Raw genomic sequence first — 24,197 nt, 5'->3', positions numbered from 1 at the left:
AAAAGCAAAATGACATTCACATGTGTGATCTCAAATCGGGAAGATTGACAGATTCTCAAAGTTTGATATAACGTTACATCTTTACGCTTGTGTTACAGACTGTAGTAAACAAATTCAGCTTTGTTTGCAGAGGCTGTGGATTAAAGGTAATGAGGTATAAATATGAGGTTTAGTTTCTTGCATAGACCTATCATTTCATAAAATTTCCTTCCACATAACTATTCATTAATTAATAAAATCTCTGTAAATGTGTCGCAGGCGGGAAAAGGTCTGCGGTTTTTAGTAAACATACCGGCCAAAGAAATTCTTGTAACGATTAACGTTAGGCATAAGTCAGTATTCAAGCGGCAGCACAATTTTACACCAAATAAAAGAAAAGTCCTTTCACAAATTACACAAAGAGTCTGGAAATAGATTTATCTCGAAGCTCGAGCCGCAATATCACGCTTAGGCCTATTGTAAACAACAGCGCTAAGTTAGTCTGTAAAACATTGGCTATGTTTGGAAGTTAGGGGGTTTTAACTTAAATGCATTTATACCTAAAGTCCATTCGTATATATAAAAAAAAAAAAAACATTTAACAGACAATAAATCAAAATTTACCAGCGTAACGTTACTCCTGTGGCCTCGACTCTTCCCCCTCCTCGTCTGCTTCATAACCACCTGCCTGCTAATGTTACTGTCCCTGCAGGAGGAAAACGGGAAATTCAGATGTTCTTACAGAAAGTTGGTAACACTCATACTCAAGGCTCAATACTCAAAGGCAACTAAGCAAAATTTAAATATATATTTTTCCATTATTCTACCTACCAGCATACTCTGGGTCTTTCACGACGACTCTCTTCCCGCCTGCTTTAACGCCTGTCTGGCTGCTTGTGCAGCTGGCCCGCTGCCAGAGTAAAACGGAAAGTATTTTCAACATGCAAATAACATGGCAATAAAACGTATAAGGAAATAAAAAAAACAGCGTGTGTATATCTATGCGTTGCGTTTAAACCTTTACTTACCTATTTAACATTTAAACTTTATTATTTATTTGTTCTTTCAGGTGTTCCTGCAAATGACTGTGTTCTGCAGTCAGTGCTGCGTCTTCAGCAAATTCGACAAAAAATTCCCGCCTTGTGTTATATTGGCCAATCGGCGCTGTTGTCAAGGCAGAATTTCAAGCGTGACCAATCATTTTTAAACAGAGACGTACCGAATAATTTAAATAATTGGAAATTCTGAGTTAATAACACTTAAAATCTTAATTCAAAAGATTTTTCCTGCCAATGAGTAATTTAAACACACCTGTTTAAGTTTTGATGGCAAAACTGGGTGTTATAAGTAATGTGAAGTTATGTTAACTTGATTTCTTTACATTAGGGTTTACAGTGTACATATACATTAAAAGAATGAGCTAACCTATAAAGCAACCCTTTTTATGAATGTTGGAAAATGGGAAAAAGTGCAAGTGCAACAATGGAGTTCGATGTTTTGGGTGAATTTGCTTTTAGTTTTCTCCAAAACTATACAGTAAAATGCCTTGAATATTAATACAGTGGTAGTCAGGGTCACTCTGAATCTATGCCTAAAAGTGTGTGAAAGTAAAAAAAAAAAAATGGGTCTGTGAAGATAGTAACACAAAAAAGTGTACACTAAAACAAAAAAAAATTAAACTTCTAAGAGTGTAAGAAAAGATGAAAGAGTGCTTAAATTCAAAAAATGCACTTTTAAGTGCTTGATATATTCAAAGAAAAGGCTCTGAATAATTTAAAAATTAAAAAATAAACAAATTGGCCACGGCCTTCGAGGTGGCCTCTTCCTGGGCAGAGAAAAATTATGGGGGCAAAGTGAACGCAGACACTGTAGAACAAGCAGAAGCTCTTATCACAGTTTAAAATCTCATATTTTAGGCAAAAACAAATAGTTCAAAGTTAATGATGGATTCTCTTATTACAAACACACAGCTTTTTGCTTCACATGACGTTAATTGATGGACTGGAGTCATGTGGATTACTTGTGGATTATTGTGATGGTCATGTGGATTAATATGTGTTGTAAAATAAAACAAAGGGGTGCTAAAAACACAAATAAGTGTGTGAAAGTAAAAAAAAAAATGGGTCTGTGAAGATAGTAACACAAAAAAGTGTACACTAAAACAAAAAAAAAATTAAACTTCTAAGAGTGTAAGAAAAGATGAAAGAGTGCTTAAATTCAAAAAATGCACTTTTAAGTGCTTGATATATTCAAAGAAAAGGCTCTGAATAATTTAAAAATTCAAAAATAAACAGAGGGGAGGAGCCTAGGCCCTGCTTGTATATAGGAGCCTAAATGGTGTTTAGAAATAAAATTTTTGGGTCTGTGAAGATAGTATCACAAAAAAAGTGTACACTAAAACAAAAAGAGTAAACTTATAAGAGTGTAAGGGAAGATGAAAGAGTGCTTAAATTAAAAAAATGCACTTTAAAGATGCTTGATATATTCAAAGAAAAGGCTCTGAAAATGTTTTAAATTACAAAATAAACAGAGGGGAGGAGCTTTTAATTCTAAAAAATTAAATTGAGCTCAGAGAAGAAAACATTTATTTTACACAAGTCATGCCTGAAGAAGACACAGAAAGCTGTCGAAACGTCGCGATAAAAGGCTTGTGTACTTGTATATAGTTTAAAATCTCATATTTTAGGCAAAAACAAATAGTTTAAAGTTAATGATGGATTCTTTTATTACAAACACACAGCTTTTATTCAAAGAAAAGGCTCTGAAAAATTAAAAAATTCAAAAATAAACAAATTGGCCTCGGCCTTCGAGGTGGCCTCTTCCTGGGCAGAGAAAAATTATGGGGGCAAAGTGAACGCAGTGAACCCTCCCCGGGCATGGCAGCATAAATAAACAGAGGGGAGGAGCCTAGGCCCTAAATGCTTAGGAGCCTAAATGGTGTTTAGAAATAAAATTTAAAAATTAAATTGAGCTCAGTGAAGAAAATATGTATTTTACACAAGTCATGCCTGAAGAAGACACAGAAGGTTGTCGAAACGTCGCGATAAAAGGCTTGTGTTCTTGTATATAGTTTAAAATCTTCACAGACCCAAAAATAAAAAAAAATTAAATTGAGCTCAGGGAAGAAAATATCTCCATCTGAAAAAAATAAAAAAAGATACAACTCAGACACACACACACACACAAAGACACACATATATATGCACAAACATTTTGTTGCAGATATAGGTATTTGAAATAAGTGATAGGTGACAATAAATGTATATAAATAAAATGTAAAAATTAAATTGAGCTCAGTGAAGAAAATATGTATTTTACACAAGTCATGCCTGAAGAAGACACAGAAGGTTGTTGAAACGTCGCGATAAAAGGCTTGTGTACTTGTATATAGTTTAAAATCTTCACAGACCCAAAAATGTAAAAAAATTAAATTGAGCTCAGGGAAGAAAACATCTCCATCTGAAAAAAATAAAAAAAGATACAACTCAGATACACACACACACACACACACACACACACACACACACACACAAAGACACACATATATATGCACAAACATTTTGTTGCAGATATAGGTATTTGAAATAAGTGATAGGTGACAATAAACTTATTGCAAGTCTTCTCTTTTTTAGAGTTTAGATGTCATTTTCAGGTTAAACTGTAATCATAATGTGGCAAAATTGTAAAAACTGATACATCTGTATGATCAAAATGGAAAACATCAAATCAATGAGATTTAAAATGTTATAACAGTTAATTTATTAATGTTTTGCCATGAATTCATAAAAACTGTACTAGATGAATGAGCCCATTAGTGGTCTTCCGCTGCCATCTAGTGGTTATAAATTGCATTTACTCAAACAACACTGTGTTTTTAAACATAACTGTTAAAGTGTTGTTGTTATTTTTTTTTTGCCCTATCTCTCTTAAATTTTGCATGCTTGTTTAGAATGAAATTATGCATTACTTTACACAGTTTTGATAATTTGTGGGATTTCTATTTGTATTAATAGGCCTTTGTGCCTCTGGGGTGGTCTCGGCCAACCAGGATGTATGGATGAATTTTAAATTTTTAGTTTTTAAGTGTTTAGATGTCATTCAGGTTTCACTGTAATCACAATGTGGCAAAATTGTAAAAAATGATGTGTATGTATGAACAAAATGGAAAACATTGATTCAATGAGATGTAAAATGTTATAACACTTCTGCAAACAGAGGCTCAGAAACCCCAGGCTGGCAAAAAGAGGTCAACAAACCATCAGCTGACTTTCACTCATATTTATTAAGAATTATTATTTGTGTTTAAATGTTCTCTATATTAGACACATACATAGAGGTCCAAACATCCCCCACATTGCTGACAAGGGGACACACTGAGGGCAAGATAGTAACACAAAAAAAGTGTACACTAAAACAAAAAAAGTAAACTTATAAGAGTGTAAGGGAAGATGAAAGAGTGCTAAAATTCAAAAAATGCACTTTAAATATGCTTGATATATTCAAAGAAAAGGCTCTGAAAATTTTAAAAATTACAAAATAAACAGAGGAGAGGAGCTTTTAATTCTATAAAAATTAAATTGAGCTCAGAGAAGAAAACATTTATTTTACACAAGTCATGCCTGAAGAAGACACAGAAAGCTGTCGAAACGTCGCGATAAAAGGCTTGTGTACTTGTATATAGTTTAAAATCTCATATTTTAGGCAAAAACAAATAGTTTAAAGTTAATGATGGATTCTTTTATTACAAACACACAGCTTTTTGCTTCACATGACGTTAATTGATGGACTGGAGTCATGTGGATTACTTGTGGATTATTGTGATGGTCATGTGGATTAATATGTGTTGTAAAATAAAACAAAGGGGTGCTAAAAACACAAATAAGTGTGTGAAAGTGAAAAAGAAATAAATGGGTCTGTTAAGATAGTAACACAAAAAAGTGTGCACTAAAACAAAAAAATTAAACTTATAAGAGTGTAAGGGAAGATGAAAGAGTGCTTAAATTCAAAAAATGCACTTTTAAGTGCTTGATATATTCAAAAATAAACAAATTGGCCTCGGGCCTTCGAGGTGGCCTCTTCCTGGGCAGAGAAAAATTATGGGGGCAAAGTGAACGCAGACACTGTAGAACAAGCAGAAGCTCTTATCACAGCTGAATTGTTTGAGGAGGAAACAGTGCCACATCCACAAAGCCCAGGAAATCAGGGACCAGCGGGCCCTCACACATATGCGCAAGTGGCAGCCTCCAGACCCCCAACTGCTACAGTAGCTCCCCCTACTAAAAAAATAAATTGAGCTCAGAGAAGAAAACATTTATTTTATTAAAAAAAAAATTTATATTTTTAAATTCAAAAATAAACAAATTGGCCTTGGGCCTTCGAGGTGGCCTCTTCCTGGGCAGAGAAAAATTATGGGGGCAAAGTGAACGCAGACACTGTAGAACAAGCAGAAGCTCTTATCACAGTTTAAAATCTCATATTTTAGGCAAAAACAAATAGTTCAAAGTTAATGATGGATTCTCTTATTACAAACACACAGCTTTTTGCTTCACATGACGTTAATTGATGGACTGGAGTCATGTGGATTACTTGTGGATTATTGTGATGGTCATGTGGATTAATATGTGTTGTAAAATAAAACAAAGGGGTGCTAAAAACACAAATAAGTGTGTGAAAGTAAAAAAAAAAAAAATGGGTCTGTGAAGATAGTAACACAAAAAAAGTGTACACTAAAACAAAAAAAATGTAACTTATAAGAGTGTAAGGGAAGATGAAAGAGTGCTTAAATAAAAAAAATGCACTTTTAAGTGCTTGATATATTCAAAGAAAAGGTTGTCGGTTCGATTCATCGTGGAAATCCCGCACCGAACCCTCCCCGGGCACCGCAGCATAAATAAACAGAGGGGAGGAGCCTAGGCCCTAAATGCCTAGGAGCCTAAATGGTGTTTAGAAATAAAATTAGAGATTTCTACTTACCTAACTCAGCCCGTGCCTCTCTCTCTGGGCCTCGCTGATCTCCCTTTACGGAAAACCATACTGGATGTCTCCATCTGAAAAAAATAAAAAAAGATACATATGGGTTAAGAGTCATGTAAATAGACTCTTAAACTTATAAGAGTGTAAGATGAAAGAGTGCTTAAATAAAAAAAAAGCACTTTTAAGTGCTTGAAGAAGACACAGAAAGCTGTCGAGATTTTAAACTATATACAAGTACCCAAGCCTTTTATCGTGACGTTTCGACAACCTTCTGTGTCTTCTTCAGGCATGACTTGTGTAAAATACATATTTTCTTCACTGAGCTCAATTTAAATTTTTAAATTTTCTTTCTAAACACCATGTATGTAAGTGAAAAATAAATACATGGGTCTGTGAAGATAGTAACACAAAAAAGTGTACACTAAAACAAAAAAAATTAAACTTCTAAGAGTGTAAGAAAAGATGAAAGAGTGCTTAAATTAAAAAAATGCACTTTTAAGTGCTTGATATATTCAAAGAAAAGGCTCTGAAAAATTTAAAAATTCAAAAATAAACAGAGGGGAGGAGCCTAGGCCCTGCTTGTATATAGGAGCCTAAATGGTGTTTAGAAATTAAAATGTTTGGGTCTGTGAAGATAGTATCACAAAGAAAGTGTACACTAAAACAAAAAGAGTAAACTTATAAGAGTGTAAGGGAAGATGAAAGAGTGCTTAAATTCAAAAAATGCACTTTAAAGATGCTTGATATATTCAAAGAAAAGGCTCTGAAAATTTTAAAAATTACAAAATAAACAGAGGGGAGGAGCTTTTAATTCTAAAAAATTAAATTGAGCTCAGAGAAGAAAACATTTATTTTACACAAGTCATGCCTGAAGAAGACACAGAAAGCTGTCGAAACGTCGCAATAAAAGGCTTGTGTACTTGTATATAGTTTAAAATCTCATATTTTAGGCTAAAACAAATAGTTTAAAGTTAATGATGGATTATTTTGTTACAAACACACAGCTTTTTGCTTCACATGACGTTAATTGATGGACTGGAGTCATGTGGATTACTTGTGGATTATTGTGATGGTCATGTGGATTAATATGTGTTGTAAAATAAAACAAACGGGTGCTAAAAACACAAATAAGTGTGTGAAAGTGAAAAAGAAATAAATGGGTCTGTGAAGATAGTAACACAAAAAAGTGTACACTAAAACAAAAAAATTTAACTTATAAGAGTGTAAGGGAAGATGAAAGAGTGCTTAAATTCAAAAAATGCACTTTTAAGTGCTTGATATATTCAAAGAAAAGGCTCTGAAAAATTTAAAAATTCAAAAATAAACAAATTGGCCTCGGCCTTCGAGGTGGCCTCTTCCTGGGCAGAGAAAAATTATGGGGGCAAAGTGAACGCAGTGAACCCTCCCCGGGCATGGCAGCATAAATAAACAGAGGGGAGGAGCCTAGGCCCTAAATGCCTAGGAGCCTAAATGGTGTTTAGAAATAAAATTTAAAAATTAAATTGACAATTTGTAAATTTTTCAGAGCCTTTTCTTTGAATATATCAAGCACTTAAAAGTGCATTTTTTTTTATTTAAGCACTCTTTCATCTTCCCTTACACTCTAAGTTTAATTTTTTTGTTTTAGTGTACAATTTTTTGTCCATTTCTGCATCTAAACGCCTAACAACCTAAAACATGCTCTATTATAATCCTACTATTGTTAGCAATTTCTTTATCGTCCAATTTGTGTACACTAAAACAAAAAAAATTAAACTTAGAGCCTAGGCTCCTCCCCTCCGTTTATTTTTGAATTTTTACATTTTTTCTGATGGCTTTAAGAGATTTAAGACCTAAACAATGTGTTCTCTTTCATTTTTTTACTGTATTGACTTGTTCGATGTCGCGACCTAGTGGTTAGAGAGTTTGACTCCTAACCGTAAGGTTGTCGGTTCGATTCATCGTGGAAATCCCGCACCGAACCCTCCCCGGGCACCGCAGCATAAATAAACAGAGGGGAGGAGCCTAGGCCCTAAATGCCTAGGAGCCTAAATGGTGTTTAGAAATAAAATTAGAGATTTCTACTTACCTAACTCAGCCCGTGCCTCTCTCTCTGGGCCTCGCTGGTCTCCCTTTACGGAAAACCATACTGGATGTCTCCATCTGAAAAAAATCAAAAAAGATACATATGGGTTAAGAGTCATGTAAATAGACTCTTAAACTTATAAGAGTGTAAGGGAAGATGAAAGAGTGCTTAAATTCAAAAAATGCACTTTTAAGTGCTTGAAGAAGACACAGAAAGCTGTCGAGATTTTAAACTATATACAAGTACCCAAGCCTTTTATCATGACGTTTCGACAACCTTCTGTGTCTTCTTCAGGCAAGACTTGTGTAAAATACATATTTTCTTCACTGAGCTCAATTTAATTTTTTTTAATTTTCTTTCTAAACACCATGTATGTAAGTGAAAAAGAAATAAATGGGTCTGTGAAGATAGTAACACAAAAAAGTGTACACTAAAACAAAAAATATTAAACTTCTAAGAGTGTAAGAAAAGATGAAAGAGTGCTTAAATTCAAAAAATGCACTTTTAAGTGCTTGATATATTCAAAGAAAAGGCTCTGAAAAATTTAAAAATTCAAAAATAAACAGAGGGGAGGAGCCTAGGCCCTGCTTGTATATAGGAGCCTAAATGGTGTTTAGAAATAACATTTTTGGGTCTGTGAAGATAGTATCACAAAAAAAGTGTACACTAAAACAAAAAGAGTAAACTAATAAGAGTGTAAGGGAAGATGAAAGAGTGCTTAAATTCAAAAAATGCACTTTAAAGATGCTTGATATATTCAAAGAAAAGGCTCTGAAAATTTAAAAAATTACAAAATAAACAGAGGGGAGGAGCTTTTAATTATAAAAAATTAAATTGAGCTCAGAGAAGAAAACATTTATTTTACACAAGTCATGCCTGAAGAAGACACAGAAAGCTGTCGAAACGTCGCGATAAAAGGCTTGTGTACTTGTATATAGTTTAAAATCTCATATTTTAGGCAAAAACAAATAGTTTAAAGTTAATGATGGATTCTTTTATTACAAACACACAGCTTTTATTCAAAGAAAAGGCTCTGAAAAATTTAAAAATTCAAAAATAAACAAATTGGCCTCGGCCTTCGAGGTGGCCTCTTCCTGGGCAGAGAAAAATTATGGGGGCAAAGTGAACGCAGTGAACCCTCCCCGGGCATGGCAGCATAAATAAACAGAGGGGAGGAGCCTAGGCCCTAAATGCCTAGGAGACTAAATGGTGTTTAGAAATAAAATGTAAAAATTAAATTGAGCTCAGTGAAGAAAATATGTATTTTACACAAGTCATGCCTGAAGAAGACACAGAAGGTTGTCGAAACGTCGCGATAAAAGGCTTGTGTACTTGTATATAGTTTAAAATCTTCACAGACCCAAAAATTAAAAAAAATTAAATTGAGCTCAGGGAAGAAAACATCTCCATCTGAAAAAAATAAAAAAAGATACAACTCAGACACACACACACACACACAAAGACACACATATATATGCACAAACATTTTGTTGCAGATATAGGTATTTGAAATAAGTGATAGGTGACAATAAACTTATTGCAAGTCTTCTCTTTTTTAGAGTTTAGATGTCATTTTCAGGTTAAACTGTAATCATAATGTGGCAAAATTGTAAAAACTGATACATCTGTATGATCAAAATGGAAAACATCAAATCAATGAGATTTAAAATGTTATAACAGTTAATTTATTAATGTTTTGCCATGAATTCATAAAAACTGTACTAGATGAATGAGCCCATTAGTGGTCTTCCGCTGCCATCTAGTGGTTATAAATTGCATTTACTCAAACAACACTGTGTTTTTAAACATAACTGTTAAAGTGTTGTTGTTATTTTTTTTTGCCCTATCTCTCTTAAATTTTGCATGCTGGTTTAGAATGAAATTATGCATTACTTTACACAGTTTTGATAATTTGTGGGATTTCACATACATTAGCTACATAACACCATATTTTCTTCACTGAGCTCAATTTAATTTTTTTAATTTTCTTTCTAAACACCATGTATGTAAGTGAAAAAGAAATAAATGGGTCTGTGAAGATAGTAACACGAAAAAGTGTACACTTAAACAAAAAAAATTAAACTTCTAAGAGTGTAAGAAAAGATGAAAGAGTGCTTAAATTCAAAAAATGCACTTTTAAGTGCTTGATATATTCAAAGAAAAGGCTCTGAAAAATTTAAAAATTCAAAAATAAACAGAGGGGAGGAGCCTAGGCCCTGCTTGTATATAGGAGCCTAAATGGTGTTTAGAAATAAAATTTTTGGGTCTGTGAAGATAGTATCACAAAAAAAGTGTACACTAAAACAAAAAGAGTAAACTTATAAGAGTGTAAGGGAAGATGAAAGAGTGCTTAAATTCAAAAAATGCACTTTAAAGATGCTTGATATATTCAAAGAAAAGGCTCTGAAAATTAAAAAAATTACAAAATAAACAGAGGGGAGGAGCTTTTAATTCTAAAAAATTAAATTGAGCTCAGAGAAGAAAACATTTATTTTACACAAGTCATGCCTGAAGAAGACACAGAAAGCTGTCGAAACGTCGCGATAAAAGGCTTGTGTACTTGTATATAGTTTAAAATCTCATATTTTAGGCAAAAACAAATAGTTTAAAGTTAATGATGGATTCTTTTATTAAAAAACACACAGCTTTTATTCAAAGAAAAGGCTCTGAAAAATTTAAAAATTAAAAAATAAACAAATTGGCCTCGGCCTTCGAGGACTTTTCAAAATCAATGTTTTAGGTTGTTAGGCGTTTAGATGCAGAAATGGACAAAAAAGTGTACACTAAAACAAAAAAATTAAACTTATAAGAGTGTAAGGGAAGATGAAAGAGTGCTTAAATTTAAAAAAATGCACTTTTAAGTTCTTGATATATTCAAAGAAAAGGCTCTGAAAAATTTACAAATTGTCTATTTAATTTTTAAATTTTATTTCTAAACACCATTTAGGCTCCTAGGCATTTAGGGCCTAGGCTCCTCCCCTCTGTTTATTTATGCTGCCATGCCCGGGGAGGGTTCACTGCGTTCATTTTGCCCCCATAATTTTTCTCTGCCCAGGAAGAGGCCACCTCGAAGACCGAGGCCAATTTGTTTATTTTTGAATTTTTAAATTTTTCAGAGCCTTTTCTTTGAATATATCAAGCACTTAAAAGTGCATTTTTTGAATTTAAGCACTCTTTCATCTTCCCTTACACTCTTGTAAGTGAAAAAGAAATAAATGGGTCTGTGAAGATAGTAACACAAAAAAGTGTACACTAAAACAAAAAAATAAACTTTCGATTCATCGTGGAAATCCCGCACCGAACCCTCCCCGGGCACCGCAGCATAAATAAACAGAGGGGAGGAGCCTAGGCCCTAAATGGTGTTTAGAAATAAAATTAGAGATTTCTACTTACCTAACTCAGCCCGTGCCTCTCTCTCTGGGCCTCGCTGGTCTCCCTTTACGGAAAACCATACTGGATGTCTCCATCTGAAAAAAATCAAAAAAGATACATATGGGTTAAGAGTCATCTAAATAGACTCTTAAACTTATAAGAGTGTAAGGGAAGATGAAAGGGTGCTTAAATTAAAAAAATGCACTTTTAAGTGCTTAAAGAAGACACAGAAAGCTGTCGAGATTTTAAACTATATACAAGTACACAAGCCTTTTATCGTGACGTTTCGACAACCTTCTGTGTCTTCTTCAGGCATGACTTGTGTAAAATACATATTTTCTTCACCGAGCTCAATTTAATTTTTTTAATTTTCTTTCTAAACACCATGTATGTAAGTGAAAAAGAAATAAATGGGTCTGTGAAGATAGTAACACAAAAAAAGTGTACACTAAAACAAAACAAAATTAAACTTCTAAGAGTGTAAGAAAAGATGAAAGAGTGCTTAAATTCAAAAAATGCACTTTTAAGTGCTTGATATAAAAAAATGCACTTTTAAGTGCCAAGAAACTAGCTGTTTTAAAGCATATCTAGCACAGAACAGTGTTTCTGAGTGAGAATAGCATATTTCTAGTGGCAATGTAACTTTTCATGCAAAAGTGACCAATTCTGCCTAAAATGCTCCCAGGAGCATGCATATGATGAAACTAGCTGTTTTAAAGCATATCTAGCACAGAACAGCGTTTCTGAGTGAGAATAGCATATTTCTAGTGGCAATGTAACTTTTCATGCAAAAGTGACCAATTCTGCCTAAAATGCTCCCAGGAGCATGCATATGATGAAACTAGCTGTTTCAAAGCATATCTAGCTCAGAACAGCGTTTCTGAGTGAGAATAGCATATTTCTAGTGGCAATGTAACTTTTCATGCAAAAGTGACCAATTCTGCCTAAAATGCTCCCAGGAGCATGCATATGATGAAACTAGCTGTTTTAAAGCATATCTAGCGCAGAACAGCGTTTCTGAGTGAGAATAGCATATTTCTAGTGGCAATGTAACTTTTAATGCAAAAGTGACCAATTCTGCCTAAAATGCTCCCAGGAGCATGCATATGATGAAACTAGCTGTTTTAAAGCATATCTAGCACAGAACAGCGTTTCTGAGTGAGAATAGCATATTTCTAGTGGCAATGTAACTTTTCATGCAAAAGTGACCAATTCTGCCTAAAATGCTCCCAGGAGCATGCATATGATGAAACTAGCTGTTTTAAAGCATATCTAGCTCAGAACAGCGTTTCTGAGTGAGAATAGCATATTTCTAGTGGCAATGTAACTTTTCATGCAAAAGTGACCAATTCTGCCTAAAATGCTCCCAGGAGCATGCATATGATGAAACTAGCTGTTTTAAAGCATATCTAGCTCAGAACAGCGTTTCTGAGTGAGAGTAGCATATTTCTCGTGGCAATGTAACTTTTCATGCAAAAGTGACCAATTCTGCCTAAAATGCTCCCAGGAGCATGCATATGATGAAACTAGCTGTTTTAAAGCATATCTAGCTCAGAACAGCGTTTCTGAGTGAGAATAGCATATTTCTCGTGGCAATGTAACTTTTCATGCAAAAGTGACCAATTCTGCCTAAAATGCTCCCAGGAGCATGCATATGATGAAACTAGCTGTTTTAAAGCATATCTAGCTCAGAACAGCGTTTCTGAGTGAGAATAGCATATTTCTAGTGGCAATGTAACTTTTCATGCAAAAGTGACCAATTCTGCCTAAAATGCTCCCAGGAGCATGCATATGATGAAACTAGCTGTTTTAAAGCATATCTAGCTCAGAACAGCATTTCTGAGTGAGAATAGCATATTTCTAGTGGCAATGTAACTTTTCATGCAAAAGTGACCAATTCTGCCTAAAATGCTCCCAGGAGCATGCATATGATGAAACTAGCATGTCACCTACTTTCAGAGAAGAAAACATTTATTTTACACAAGTCATGCCTGAAGAAGACACAGAAAGCTGTCGAAACGTCGCGATAAAAGGCTTGTGTACTTGTATATAGTTTAAAATCTCATATTTTAGGCAAAAACAAATAGTTTAAAGTTAATGATGGATTCTTTTATTACAAACACACAGCTTTTTGCTTCACATGACGTTAATTGATGGACTGGAGTCATGTGGATTACTTGTGGATTATTGTGATGGTCATGTGGATTAATATGTGTTGTAAAATAAAACAAAGGGGTGCTAAAAACACAAATAAGTGTGTGAAAGTGAAAAAGAAATAAATGGGTCTGTGAAGATAGTAACACAAAAAAAGTGTACACTAAAACAAAACACAAATTGGACGATAAAGAAATTGCTAACAATAGTAGGACTATAATAGAGCATGTTTTAGGTTGTTAGGCGTTTAGATGCAGAAATGGACAAAAAAGTTTACACTAAAACAAAAAAATTAAACTTATAAGAGTGTAAGGGAAGATGAAAGAGTGCTTAAATTAAAAAAATGCACTTTTAAGTGCTTGATATATTCAAAGAAAAGGCTCTGAAAAATGTAAAAATTCAAAAATAAACAAATTGGCCTCGGCCTTCGAGGTGGCCTCTTCCTGGGCAGAGAAAAATTATGGGGGCAAAGTGAACGCAGTGAACCCTCCCCGGGCATGGCAGCATAAATAAACAGAGGGGAGGAGCCTAGGCCCTAAATGCCTAGGAGCCTAAATGGTGTTTAGAAATAAAATTTAAAAATTAAATAGACAATTTGTAAATTTTTCAGAGCCTTTTCTTTGAATATATCAAGCACTTAAAAGTGCATTTTTTTTAATTTAAGCACTCTTTCATCTTCCCTTACACTCTTATAAGTTTAATTTTTTTGTTTTAGTGTACACTTTTTTGTCCATTTCTGCATCTAAACGCCTAACAACCTAAAACATGCTCTATTATAGTCCTACTATTGTTAGCAATTTCTTTATCGCCCAATTTGTGTACACTAAAACAAAAAAAATAAACTTAGAGCCTAGGCTCCTCCCCTCTGTTTATTTTTGAATTATTAATTTTTTTCTGATGGCTTTAAGAGATTTAAGACCTAAACAATGTGTTCTCTTTCATTTTTTTACTGTATTGACTTGTTCGATGTCGCGACCTAGTGGTTAGAGAGTTTGACTCCTAACCGTAAGGTTGTCGGTTCGATTCATCGTGGAAATCCCGCACCGAAACCTCCCCGGGCACCGCAGCATAAATAAACAGAGGGGAGGAGCCTAGGCCCTGCTTGTATATAGGAGCCTAAATGGTGTTTAGAAATAAAAATTTTGGGTCTGTGAAGATAGTATCACAAAAAAAGTGTACACTAAAACAAAAAAAGTAAACTTATAAGAGTGTAAGGGAAGATGAAAGAGTGCTAAAATTCAAAAAATGCACTTTAAGGATGCTTGATATATTCAAAGAAAAGGCTCTGAAAATTTTAAAAAATTACAAAATAAACAGAAGGGAGGAGCTTTTAATTCTAAAAAATTAAATTGAGCTCAGAGAAGAAAACATTTATTTTACACAAGTCATGCCTGAAGAAGACACAGAAAGCTGTCGAAACGTCGCGATAAAAGGCTTGTGTACTTGTATATAGTTTAAAATCTCATATTTTAGGCAAAAACAAATAGTTTAAAGTTAATGATGGATTCTTTTATTACAAACACACAGCTTTTTGCTTCACATGACGTTAATTGATGGACTGGAGTCATGTGGATTACTTGTGGATTATTGTGATGGTCATGTGGATTAATATGTGTTGTAAAATAAAACAAAGGGGTGCTAAAAACACAAATAAGTGTGTGAAAGTAAAAAAAAAATGGGTCTGTGAAGATAGTAACACAAAAAAGTGTACACTAAAACAAAAAAATTAAACTTATTAGAGTGTGTAAGTGTACAGTGTCTGCGTTCACTTTGCCCCCATAATTTTTCTCTGCCCAGGAAGAGGCCACCTCGAAGGCCCGAGGCCAATTTGTTTATTTTTGAATTTTTATTATTTTTAATTTTTTTGTTTTAGTGTACACTTTTTTGTGTTACTATCTTCACAGACCCATTTATTTTTTTTTACTTTCACACACTTATTTGTGTTTTAAGCACCCCTTTGTTTTATTTTACTAAACATATTAATCCACATGACCATCACAATAATCCACAAGTAATCCACATGACTCCAGTCCATCAATTAACGTCACGTGAAGCAAAAATCTGTGTGTTTGTAATAAAAGAATCCATCATTAACTTTGAGCTATTTGTTTTTGCCTAAAATATAAAAAAAATTCAAAATTCAAAAATAAACAAATTGGCCTCGGGCCTTCGAGGTGGCCTCTTCCTGGGCAGAGAAAAATTATGGGGGCAAAGTGAACGCAGACACCCGCTGGTCCCTGATTTCCTGGGCTTTGTGGATGTGCCAATGTTTCCTCCTCAAACAATTCAGCTGTGATAAGAGCTTCTGCTTGTTCTACAGTGTCTGCTTTCACTTTGCCCCCATAATTTTTCTCTGCCCAGGAAGAGGCCACCTCGAAGGCCCGAGGCCAATTTGTTTATTTTTGAATTTTTAAATTTTTCAGAGCCTTTTCTTTGAATATATCAAGCACTTAAATGTGCATTTTTTGAATTTAAGCACTCTTTCATCTTCCCTTACACACTCTAATAAGTTTAATTTTTTTGTTTTAGTGTACACTTTTTTGTGTTACTATCTTCACAGACCCATTTTTTTTTTTACTTTCACACACTTATTTGTGTTTTTAGCACCCCTTTGTTTTGTTTTACAACACATATTAATCCACATGACCATCACAATAATCCACAAGTAATCCACATGACTCCAGTCCATCAATTAACGTCATGTGAAGCAAAAAGCTGTGTGTTTGTAATAAAAGAATCCATCATTAACTTTGAACTATTTGTTTTTGCCTAAAATATAAAAAAAATTAAAAATTAAAAAATAAACAAATTGGCCAATTTCCTAATTAAGAAGGAAATGTGGGGTGGTGGGGGGACAACTCCCAAAAAATACAGTTAATTTAATTGTGCTTTTTAATCTTGGAAAAGCCGCATCCTAGCAAGCCTGCCATTGTTATTAAGTTAATTTAGTGAACCCTCCCCGGGCATGGCAGCATAAATAAACAGAGGGGAGGAGCCTAGGCCCTAAATGCCTAGGAGCCTAAATGGTGTTTAGAAATAAAATTTAAAAATAAAATTTACAAATTGTCAATTTAATTTTTAAATTTTATTTCTAAACACCATTTAGGCTTTCTTTGAATATATCAAGCACTTAAAAGTGCATTTTTTTTAATTTAAGCACTCTTTCATCTTCCCTTACACTCTTATAAGTTTAATTTTTTTGTTTTAGTGTACACTTTTTTGTCCATTTCTGCATCTAAACGCCTAACAACCTAAAACATGCTCTATTATAGTCCTACTATTGTTAGCAATTTCTTTATCGTCCAATTTGTGTACACTAAAACAAAAAAAATAAACTTAGAGCCTAGGCTCCTCCCCTCTGTTTATTTTTGAATTTTTTATTTTTTTCTGATGGCTTTAAGAGATTTAAGACCTAAACAAAGTGTTCTCTTTCATTTTTTTACTGTATTGACTTGTTCGATGTCGCGACCTAGTGGTTAGAGAGTTTGACTCCTAACCGTAAGGTTGTCGGTTCGATTCATCGTGGAAATCCCGCACCGAACCCTCCCCGGGCACCGCAGCATAAATAAACAGAGGGGAGGAGCCTTGGCCCTGCTTGTATATAGGAGCCTAAATGGTGTTTAGAAATAAAATTTTTGGGTCTGTGAAGATAGTATCACAAAAAAGTGTACACTAAAACAAAAAAAGTAAACTTATAAGAGTGTAAGGGAAGATGAAAGAGTGCTAAAATTCAAAAAATGCACTTTAAGGATGCTTGATATATTCAAAGAAAAGGCTCTGAAAATTTTAAAAATTACAAAATAAACAGAAGGGAGGAGCTTTTAATTCTAAAAAATTAAATTGAGCTCAGAGAAGAAAACATTTATTTTACACAAGTCATGCCTGAAGAAGACACAGAAAGCTGTTGAAACGTCGCGATAAAAGGCTTGTGTACTTGTATATAGTTTAAAATCTCATATTTTAGGCAAAAACAAATAGTTTAAAGTTAATGATGGATTCTTTTATTACAAACACACAGCTTTTTGCTTCACATGACGTTAATTGATGGACTGGAGTCATGTGGATTACTTGTGGATTATTGTGATGGTCATGTGGATTAATATGTGTTGTAAAATAAAACAAAGGGGTGCTAAAAACACAAATAAGTGTGTGAAAGTAAAAAAAAAATGGGTCTGTGAAGATAGTAACACAAAAAAGTGTACACTAAAACAAAAAAATTAAACTTATTAGAGTGTGTAAGTGTACAGTGTCTGCGTTCACTTTGCCCCCATAATTTTTCTCTGCCCAGGAAGAGGCCACCTCGAAGGCCCGAGGCCAATTTGTTTATTTTTGAATTTTTAATATTTTTAATTTTTTTGTTTTAGTGTACACTTTTTTCTGTTACTATCTTCACAGACCCATTTATTTATTTTTTCTTTCACACACTTATTTGTGTTTTTAGCACCCCTTTGTTTTATTTTACTAAACATATTAATCCACATGACCATCACAATAATCCACAAGTAATCCACATGACTCCAGTCCACCAATTAACGTCACGTGAAGCAAAAATCTATGTGTTTGTAATAAAAGAATCCATCATTAACTTTGAACTATTTGTTTTTGCCTAAAATATAAAAAAAATTCAAAATTCAAAAATAAACAAATTGGCCTCGGGCCTTTGAGGTGGCCTCTTCCTGGGCAGAGAAAAATTATGGGGGCAAAGTGAACGCAGACACCCGCTGGTCCCTGATTTCCTGGGCTTTGTGGATGTGCCAATGTTTCCTCCTCAAACAATTCAGCTGTGATAAGAGCTTCTGCTTGTTCTACAGTGTCTGCGTTCACTTTGCCCCCATAATTTTTCTCTGCCCAGGAAGAGGCCACCTCGAAGGCCCGAGGCCAATCTCAATATGCAAAATTGAGTCTATTTACATGTTTAAGCATTTTAGGCAGAATTGGTCACTTTTGCATTAAAAGTTACATTGCCACTAGAAATATGCTATTCTCACTCAGAAACGCTATTCTGTGCTAGATATGCTTTAAAACAGCTAGTTTCATCATATGCATGCTCCTGGGAGCATTTTAGGCAGAATTGGTCACTTTTGCATGAAAAGTTACATTGCCACTAGAAATATGCTATTCTCACTCAGAAACGCTGTTCTGTGCTAGATATGCTTTAAAACAGCTAGTTTCATCATATGCATGCTCCTGGGAGCATTTTAGGCAGAATTGGTCACTTTTGCATGAAAAGTTACATTGCCACTAGAAATATGCTATTCTCACTCAGAAACGCTGTTCTGTGCTAGATATGCTTTAAAACAGCTGGTTTCATCATATGCATGCTCCTGGGAGCATTTTAGGCAGAATTGGTCACTTTTGCATGAAAAGTTACATTGCCACTAGAAATATGCTATTCTCACTCAGAAACGCTGTTCTGAGCTAGATATGCTTTAAAACAGCTGGTTTCATCATATGCATGCTCCTGGGAGCATTTTAGGCAGAATTGGTCACTTTTGCATGAAAAGTTACATTGCCACTAGAAATATGCTATTCTCACTCAGAAACGCTGTTCTGTGCTAGATATGCTTTAAAACAGCTAGTTTCATCATATGCATGCTCCTGGGAGCATTTTAGGCAGAATTGGTCACTTTTGCATGAAAAGTTACATTGCCACTAGAAATATGCTATTCTCACTCAGAAACACTGTTCTGTGCTAGATATGCTTTAAAACAGCTAGTTTCTTGGCACTTAAAAGTGCATTTTTTTATATCAAGCACTTAAAAGTGCATTTTTTGAATTTAAGCACTCTTTCATCTTTTCTTACACTCTTAGAAGTTTAATTTTTTTTTGTTTTAGTGTACACTTTTTTTGTGTTACTATCTTCACAGACCCATTTATTTCTTTTTCACTTACATACATGGTGTTTAGAAAGAAAATTAAAAAAATTAAATTGAGCTCGGTGAAGAAAATATGTATTTTACACAAGTCATGCCTGAAGAAGACACAGAAGGTTGTCGAAACGTCACGATAAAAGGCTTGTGTACTTGTATATAGTTTAAAATCTCGACAGCTTTCTGTGTCTTCTTTAAGCACTTAAAAGTGCATTTTTTTAATTTAAGCACCCTTTCATCTTCCCTTACACTCTTATAAGTTTAAGAGTCTATTTAGATGACTCTTAACCCATATGTATCTTTTTTGATTTTTTTCAGATGGAGACATCCAGTATGGTTTTCCGTAAAGGGAGACCAGCGAGGCCCAGAGAGAGAGGCACGGGCTGAGTTAGGTAAGTAGAAATCTCTAATTTTATTTCTAAACACCATTTAGGGCCTAGGCTCCTCCCCTCTGTTTATTTATGCTGCGGTGCCCGGGGAGGGTTCGGTGCGGGATTTCCACGATGAATCGAAAGTTTATTTTTTTGTTTTAGTGTACACTTTTTTGTGTTACTATCTTCACAGACCCATTTATTTCTTTTTCACTTACAAGAGTGTAAGGGAAGATTGAAAGAGTGCTTAAATTCAAAAAATGCACTTTTAAGTGCTTGATATATTCAAAGAAAAGGCTCTGAAAAATTTAAAAATTCAAAAATAAACAAATTGGCCTCGGTCTTCGAGGTGGCCTCTTCCTGGGCAGAGAAAAATTATGGGGGCAAAATGAACGCAGTGAACCCTCCCCGGGCATGGCAGCATAAATAAACAGAGGGGAGGAGCCTAGGCCCTAAATGCCTAGGAGCCTAAATGGTGTTTAGAAATAAAATTTAAAAATTAAATAGACAATTTGTAAATTTTTCAGAGCCTTTTCTTTGAATATATCAAGAACTTAAAAGTGCATTTTTTTAAATTTAAGCACTCTTTCATCTTCCCTTACACTCTTATAAGTTTAATTTTTTTGTTTTAGTGTACACTTTTTTGTCCATTTCTGCATCTAAACGCCTAACAACCTAAAACATTGATTTTGAAAAGTCCTCGAAGGCCGAGGCCAATTTGTTTATTTTTTAATTTTTAAATTTTTCAGAGCCTTTTCTTTGAATAAAAGCTGTGTGTTTTTTAATAAAAGAATCCATCATTAACTTTAAACTATTTGTTTTTGCCTAAAATATGAGATTTTAAACTATATACAAGTACACAAGCCTTTTATCGCGACGTTTCGACAGCTTTCTGTGTCTTCTTCAGGCATGACTTGTGTAAAATAAATGTTTTCTTCTCTGAGCTCAATTTAATTTTTTAGAATTAAAAGCTCCTCCCCTCTGTTTATTTTGTAATTTTTTTAATTTTCAGAGCCTTTTCTTTGAATATATCAAGCATCTTTAAAGTGCATTTTTTGAATTTAAGCACTCTTTCATCTTCCCTTACACTCTTATAAGTTTACTCTTTTTGTTTTAGTGTACACTTTTTTTGTGATACTATCTTCACAGACCCAAAAATTTTATTTCTAAACACCATTTAGGCTCCTATATACAAGCAGGGCCTAGGCTCCTCCCCTCTGTTTATTTTTGAATTTTTAAATTTTTCAGAGCCTTTTCTTTGAATATATCAAGCACTTAAAAGTGCATTTTTTGAATTTAAGCACTCTTTCATCTTTTCTTACACTCTTAGAAGTTTAATTTTTTTTGTTTAAGTGTACACTTTTTCGTGTTACTATCTTCACAGACCCATTTATTTCTTTTTCACTTACATACATGGTGTTTAGAAAGAAAATTAAAAAAATTAAATTGAGCTCAGTGAAGAAAATATGGTGTTATGTAGGTAATGTATGTGAAATCCCACAAATTATCAAAACTGTGTAAAGTAATGCATAATTTCATTCTAAACCAGCATGCAAAATTTAAGAGAGATAGGGCAAAAAAAAATAACAACAACACTTTAACAGTTATGTTTAAAAACACAGTGTTGTTTGAGTAAATGCAATTTATAACCACTAGATGGCAGCGGAAGACCACTAATGGGCTCATTCATCTAGTACAGTTTTTATGAATTCATGGCAAAACATTAATAAATTAACTGTTATAACATTTTACATCTCATTGATTTGATGTTTTCCATTTTGATCATACAGATGTATCAGTTTTTACAATTTTGCCACATTATGATTACAGTTTAACCTGAAAATGACATCTAAACTCTAAAAAAGAGAAGACTTGCAATAAGTTTATTGTCACCTATCACTTATTTCAAATACCTATATCTGCAACAAAATGTTTGTGCATATATATGTGTGTCTTTGTGTGTGTGTGTGTGTGTCTGAGTTGTATCTTTTTTTATTTTTTTCAGATGGAGATGTTTTCTTCCCTGAGCTCAATTTAATTTTTTTTAATTTTTGGGTCTGTGAAGATTTTAAACTATATACAAGTACACAAGCCTTTTATCGCGACGTTTCGACAACCTTCTGTGTCTTCTTCAGGCATGACTTGTGTAAAATACATATTTTCTTCACTGAGCTCAATTTAATTTTTAAATTTTATTTCTAAACACCATTTAGGCTCCTAGGCATTTAGGGCCTAGGCTCCTCCCCTCTGTTTATTTATGCTGCCATGCCCGGGGAGGGTTCACTGCGTTCACTTTGCCCCCATAATTTTTCTCTGCCCAGGAAGAGGCCACCTCGAAGGCCGAGGCCAATTTGTTTATTTTTGAATTTTTAAATTTTTCAGAGCCTTTTCTTTGAATATATCAAGCACTTAAAAGTGCATTTTTTTAATTTAAGCACTCTTTCATCTTCCCTTACACTCTTATAAGTTAAATTTTTTTGTTTTAGTGTACACTTTTTTGTGTTACTATCTTCAAAGACCCATTTATTTCTTTTTCACTTTCAAACACTTATTTGTGTTTTTAGCACCCCTTTGTTTTATTTTACAACACATATTAATCCACATGACCATCACAATAATCCACAAGTAATCCACATGACTCCAGTCCATCAATTAACGTCATGTGAAGCAAAAAGCTGTGTGTTTGTAATAAAAGAATCCATCATTAACTTTAAACTATTTGTTTTTGCCTAAAATATGAGATTTTAAACTATATACAAGTACACAAGCCTTTTATCGCGACGTTTCGACAGCTTTCTGTGTCTTCTTCAGGCATGACTTGTGTAAAATAAATGTTTTCTTCTCTGAGCTCAATTTAATTTTTTAGAATTAAAAGCTCCTCCCCTCTGTTTATTTTGTAATTTTTTTAATTTTCAGAGCCTTTTCTTTGAATATATCAAGCATCTTTAAAGTGCATTTTTTGAATTTAAGCAATCTTTCATCTTCCCTTACACTCTTATAAGTTTACTCTTTTTGTTTTAGTGTACACTTTTTTTGTGATACTATCTTCACAGACCCAAAAATTTTATTTCTAAACACCATTTAGGCTCCTATATACAAGCAGGGCCTAGGCTCCTCCCCTCTGTTTATTTTTGAATTTTTAAATTTTTCAGAGCCTTTTCTTTGAATATATCAAGCACTTAAAAGTGCATTTTTTGAATTTAAGCACTCTTTCATCTTTTCTTACACTCTTAGAAGTTTAATTTTTTTTGTTTAAGTGTACACTTTTTCGTGTTACTATCTTCACAGACCCATTTATTTCTTTTTCACTTACATACATGGTGTTTAGAAAGAAAATTAAAAAAATTAAATTGAGCTCAGTGAAGAAAATATGGTGTTATGTAGGTAATGTATGTGAAATCCCACAAATTATCAAAACTGTGTAAAGTAATGCATAATTTCATTCTAAACCAGCATGCAAAATTTAAGAGAGATAGGGCAAAAAAAAATAACAACAACACTTTAACAGTTATGTTTAAAAACACAGTGTTGTTTGAGTAAATGCAATTTATAACCACTAGATGGCAGCGGAAGACCACTAATGGGCTCATTCATCTAGTACAGTTTTTATGAATTCATGGCAAAACATTAATAAATTAACTGTTATAACATTTTACATCTCATTGATTTGATGTTTTCCATTTTGATCATACAGATGTATCAGTTTTTACTGTTTATTTTGTAATTTTTAAAATTTTCAGAGCCTTTTCTTTGAATATATCAAGCATCTTTAAAGTGCATTTTTTGAATTTTAGCACTCTTTCATCTTCCCTTACACTCTTATAAGTTTACTTTTTTTGTTTTAGTGTACACTTTTTTTGTGTTACTATCTTGCCCTCAGTGTGTCCCCTTGTCAGCAATGTGGGGGATGTTTGGACCTCTATGTATGTGTCTAATATAGAGAACATTTAAACACAAATAATAATTCTTAATAAATATGAGTGAAAGTCAGCTGATGGTTTGTTGACCTCTTTTCGCCAGCCTGGAGTTTCTGAGCCTCTGTTTGCAGAAGTGTTATAACATTTTACATCTCATTGAATCAATGTTTTCCATTTTGTTCATACATACACATCATTTTTTACAACTTTGCCACATTGTGATTACAGTGAAACCTGAATGACATCTAAACTCTTAAAAACTAGTTTAATCATTTATTTTCAGTGTGTGTGTGTGTGTCTGTCTTTTGGATGTGTTTAAATGTCATCCATACATCCTGGTTGGCCGAGACCACCCCAGAGGCACAAAGGCCTATTAATACAAATAGAAATCCCACAAATTATCAAAACTGTGTAAAGTAATGCATAATTTCATTCTAAACAAGCATGCAAAATTTAAGAGAGATAGGGCAAAAAATAATAACAACAACACTTTAAC

At 33.7% G+C, this 24,197-nt stretch overlaps 1 protein-coding gene and 1 long non-coding RNA gene across 8 annotated transcripts in view; one reads left to right on the top strand and one right to left on the bottom strand.

The window, feature by feature from the left end:
- The window catches only part of LOC127962265 (uncharacterized), a 72,865-nt gene that overhangs the window by 36,784 nt on the left and 11,884 nt on the right, over positions 1 to 24,197 (top strand). For 4 of the 5 annotated variants that reach the window (XM_052561820.1, XM_052561817.1, XM_052561816.1 and 1 more), the window contains exon 1: positions 19,329 to 19,805. The exons of the other annotated variant lie outside the window; for it this stretch is intronic. The gene's annotated coding sequence lies outside the window, so the exon portion shown is untranslated. Of the gene's footprint in view, positions 1 to 19,328; positions 19,806 to 24,197 lie in introns of those variants that run through there. 5 annotated transcript variants of the gene reach the window in all.
- Positions 1 to 24,197, bottom strand: part of LOC127962288 (uncharacterized) — a 153,310-nt gene that overhangs the window by 126,561 nt on the left and 2,552 nt on the right. Inside the window, exons 2-5 of one of the 3 annotated variants that reach the window (XR_008154543.1) lie at positions 11,411 to 11,484; positions 8,021 to 8,094; positions 811 to 889; positions 604 to 685 (exon numbers count right to left, since the gene is read on the bottom strand). This is a non-coding gene — a long non-coding RNA (uncharacterized LOC127962288). Of the gene's footprint in view, positions 1 to 603; positions 686 to 810; positions 890 to 8,020; positions 8,095 to 11,410; positions 11,596 to 24,197 lie in introns of those variants that run through there. The other 2 variants (XR_008154542.1, XR_008154544.1) reach the window with 2 other exon arrangements.

The sequence above is a fragment of the Carassius gibelio genome, chromosome B7 (assembly GCF_023724105.1).
Source record: "Carassius gibelio isolate Cgi1373 ecotype wild population from Czech Republic chromosome B7, carGib1.2-hapl.c, whole genome shotgun sequence".
NCBI classification, from domain to species: Eukaryota; Metazoa; Chordata; class Actinopteri; order Cypriniformes; family Cyprinidae; genus Carassius; species Carassius gibelio.
The sequence above is the reverse complement of the archived record's forward strand: the minus strand, read 5'-3'. Positions and strand labels throughout refer to the sequence as shown.